Below are 4,512 nucleotides of genomic sequence, written 5' to 3'. Positions count from 1 at the left end.
ATATATTAGAAATTAAAAAAGTAGAGTTTTTAGCTTACATGGAGTTTTGTGAGCTTGCCTTTGGCTTGAGGGATTAAGGGTTCTACTCTTGTTTGGATCAAGAGTGGCCACCAATTCTTTTGAAGAGGATTTAGTCAAAAACAATTGAATTATCAAGTGAATTCAATGTATTTGGCTCTGGGGGGGAGGAGTAGAGTAATAGTGCATAAACACTATTAAGCTTTTACAAAGGGGGAGGCTTCTATTTATAGGAAAAAGTGAGCCTCAAATCAACCAAACTGATTTTAGAATTTTCCATATCAGTTTGGTCAATTTTTGACCATTTTTGGGTTAGTTCAGCTTACTTTTTGGAACTAGAATTGAAATAGGAGAAAGGAGAGATGAAATATCTCATTTTATTGATTTAAAATGGAAAGCAATGATGAGAAAAAAGGCGCCTCCTTCATGAGGGGGAATCCTCACTCTGAGGTGTCGAAAATTCATTTTTTTAATATTTCCTTTGGTCCTTAGTCCACTCTTTATCTTATGTGAGTATTTACTAATTTTTGGGGGGTTTTGCTTTATTTCTTCAATTTATCTTCTCCCTACATTTGGATTAATCTTTTTGGCCCCTCAAAACCTTAATCCAAAATTTTCAAAAAATCTGGACCCGTAGGCTAAGGTCTTTTGAGCAGATTATAATTTATTTCTAATGCACCTTAGGAAATTCTTTTTAAACTTCTATTTCGGGGGAATTTATTTTAATAAGGAAGGATATTTTTCCATCCAAGGATATCTAAAAATTGAGTTATCTCGCTCTAGAACATTTTCTCTCTCTAGGCCAAAACAGGTAGAAACAAGATCTTTTATTATTCTGAAAAGGGGATTGATAACAGGGGAAGATACTGACATCTTGAGGGGCTGGGGAGGAATCTTACATTCTCTCCCACTCGAAAAACGCGAGATGTCCTCATCTCGCAAACTAGGGGTAATCCCACAATAGTTCGGCTTCTTTCTCCCAGGTGGCATCTTCAAAAGGATAGAACTTCTATTTGACTAATAATTCTCTCAGATTTCTGTTCCTGAGAACCTTCTCTCGAACAGCAAGGATTTCTTTAGGTTGGAGCTCCATCAGTCCTTGGGTTGAAGAAGTTAAGAGTTCATCTCATTAAGTACATGGTTCGAGCTTGGTACATACTTTTTAAGAAGGATGACATGAAATACATTATGTACTTTGAGATGAGGAGGCAGAAGAAGTTCATAGGCTGTCACCTACTTTCCTTGTAATCAGATATGGCCCATAGTATCTTGGGGATAACTTCTTGTACTTCCCAAGAGATAGAGAACTTCTGTTGGGACGTACTCGAATGAAGACCATATCTGCTTCTTAGAACTTTTTGTCTGACCTCTTCTTATCTACATACTGCTTCTTTCTATCTTGGGTAGCTCTTAAATCTTTGCGGATTGATTGTATCTACTGCTCCATGTTGTCAAGCATCTGTCTAGACATCTCGACCCTAATCAATGGGTCGGACCAAGTTAATGGTGTTAGGCAGTCTTGTCCATATAGACATCTCGACCCTAATCAATGGGTCGGCGGACCAAGTTAATGGTGTTAGGTAGTCTTGTCCATATCATTAGGAAAAATTTGGACTCAAAAGGGGGTTGTTTTAGACTTCTATATAATAATAACCACATGGGTTCAGTGTGGCAGGAAATCCTCCCAATGGGCTTCATTGGTGGTGGGTCCTCTGTACAAACCCACCCAAAACGTGGAGATACTCCAAATCTTCAAAAAATATTAACAAAACCTACGTGTCAGTCCTATGATAATTTTAAATTCTTCTGTCACGCCTGCTATCTGCCCCTCATATTATAAAATAATGTTTATTAGCTTTGTTTGTCAGACCTTCAGCAATATAAAAGTATTTTCACCACACTCAAACTAACGAATTTGTTACATAGATCCACAAACTAAGTCTGAGATTACTTTTGTTGTACTTACAGCTCGACGTTGGCGTGGACGTCCGCCACTGAATTTGCGAGGTACACCCTTGCTGTTTGCACGTCAACGAGTACCAGGCTCCAGTGGGAACTGCATGAGTACGGATATCTTAGTTTATTTCGATATGTGGCGGGAGGAATAAAACATCACATGTCATGGATACACCATCTTCCAAAAAAAATACTCACTCTTCGAAGTATGCAAAAAAGAAGACTCGGGCGGTGTCCACTTGAGCATCCCGGAACCAGGGGCAGATGTCAACATAAGAATTTGAATCCCTGATTTGAATCGCTGATCAGCGAATCAATTTGGTACACCTGATCCTGAACCTCCCGAGGCAAAATTGAAATAATATAGCTGCACAACAATTGGAATCAGCATCAGAATACCATTGCTTGAAGAACAGGCCCAAAAATCTCTGGATTCATCACAACGCGAGTTGAACCTTACATAAAATTAAACACTACCTTTCTCGCGTTGTCATGAATCGTGTAAGTTACAAACTGTAAGTTACAAAGTGTAAGTTACAAAGTGTAAGTTACAAAAAAAGGGGGTTGGAGAAGGTGAGCTTTATCACATACCTCAAAACACACCGCAAGATTTTGTCATTCATCTCCTTGTGAGGATCATTCAAAATCTGGACTTCTTCGTCCAGCATGGGGAATAAGCATTCTACACCTCGAACTTGTATTCCCAAATTGAATCGTGGTCCGAGGACGGCGAGAGATCCCATGTTCATCTGTCGGAGCGCACGAATGGAGACTCGCCTAGAGGTGAGAGCTTGAAGATCAAGACCCCTTCCATCTTCTTTCAAAAATGCCGCCCAAAGATCTCATCAAAGCTCGACGTGTGCTAAATCAATGTTACATTAAATGTGCAACAGATTCAAAGGTGGAGGCGGAGTGACACTCATTGAAATGGAAGGGGAAATGAGAAACAGGCAGGCTATTTCGGCTCAAAAATGGAAAGAAAGGGTGGAAAAGAGATAAACCCAAAGAGCTTCCCGCTCAAAAGAACTAGGATTCCCTCCATTGGAATAAATTATTACACCATGTCAGCCTTTAGAATAAACTAATACACCACATGTCAGGCATTTGAATAAAAAATTGGACCTTTCAGAGGGATCCAAGGCTCCACAAGCAAATATTATATTCAAAAGTATTCGCCTTTTGCTTACACGTCCCCACCACATGGGCTCTCTTACACGGCCCCTTTTTGAGTCCATATTTTTCCTAATGAGAGCTTTGAAAGGGCTCATCCCAATGCTTTTGTGATAAGAGGCATTGTAGGTGAAGATAGCTTAGCCACTTCTTGGGTTCCCTGCCACACAGCATGAGCGAGGTATATCTTTGATTATCTGGTTCACCCTTTCTGATTGACCATCGGTCTCAGGGTGTGGTAAGCTGTGTTGAGATCCAAGAAAGTTCCTACGCTTTGAAAAATGCAGTCTAGAATCTTGACGTGAACTTGGGATCTCGATCACTTACTATTCTCGATCACTTACTATTCTCCTGGGTAGGCCATGCAATCTGAAGATTTCCTTGAGGAACACTCTGGCCACATCCAATGTAGTGTAGGTTTCTTTTACTGGAATCAGATGGGCAACTTTGGTTAGTCTATCAACTACCACGAAGATGGAGTTGTAACTTGATTGCACTGAAGGTAGTCCAGTAATAAAATCCATATTAATACATTCCCACTTCATCTGGGGGATGTCTAATGGATGTAGCTTCCCAGGCATTTTTACTCTCTGCTTTGAGTTTTTGATAAATCAGGCATTGACGTACATGATTAAGTACATCCTTTTTTAGTCCAGGCCAAAAGAAGCTTTTCTTTATAGACATGTAGGTCTTGATGAAATCTGGATGTCCTGCAGCAAGGCTGTCAATCATGGGCTTCATTCAAAATTTGACCCTTAGTTGAGGAGTTTTTCTTTTCTACATAAGTAGGGTAGCAATAGGGCCAAAGAATCTATCCTGCATGATCTTCTCTCTTGCTTCATTAATCAATGGATTTGACACCACTGTGATTGCAAGCAAGGAGGCTTTTCTGCTGAGGGCATCTGCTACCACATTTTCTTTGCCTAGGTGGTACTTGATTTCAAAATCAAATTCCTACAAGGTCTGCATCCACCTTCTTTGGTGCATGTTGAGATCCTTCTGAGTGAAGATCCACTTTAAGCTCTGATGATATGTCATCAAAGTGAATCTTTAACCCAGTAGGTAATGTCTCCACAACTTCAGGGCATATACTACTGAAAGTAGCTCCAGGTCATTTCTCTCATGCGTTCTGAGTTTTTGGGATTCATAGGCCACTGCATGACCTTCCTGCAGCATGAGCATACCTCCCAGGGCAAAACCATTGGCATCAGTTTACTACCTCAAAGGGTAGAGAGAAATCTAGCAATTTCAGAATGGGATTGGTTACCAAGGTTGTCTTTAGCTTATCAAAAGCGCTCTGAGACCTGGCAGACCATTGGAACGGGATATTCTTCTTGAGAAGATTAGTTAGGGGGAAGCTTCCCAAGA

The 4,512-nt window shown here is 40.4% G+C and overlaps 1 long non-coding RNA gene across 1 annotated transcript; it reads right to left on the bottom strand.

The window, feature by feature from the left end:
• Positions 1-1,689: 1,689 nt before the first annotated feature.
• On the bottom strand, positions 1,690-2,338 carry LOC147637285 (uncharacterized). Its single transcript, XR_015266165.1, has 3 exons — positions 2,173-2,338; positions 1,985-2,074; positions 1,690-1,768 (listed from the first exon to the last, which is right to left on the bottom strand). It is a non-coding gene; the product is annotated as an uncharacterized LOC147637285 (long non-coding RNA).
• Between the last annotated feature and the right edge of the window lie 2,174 nt (positions 2,339-4,512).

The sequence above is a fragment of the Cibotium barometz genome, chromosome 7 (genome assembly GCF_041138505.1).
Source record: "Cibotium barometz isolate CiBa-2024 chromosome 7, ASM4113850v1, whole genome shotgun sequence".
Lineage (NCBI taxonomy): Eukaryota > Viridiplantae > Streptophyta > Polypodiopsida > Cyatheales > Cibotiaceae > Cibotium > Cibotium barometz.
This window is presented reverse-complemented; position numbering and strand designations above follow the sequence as displayed.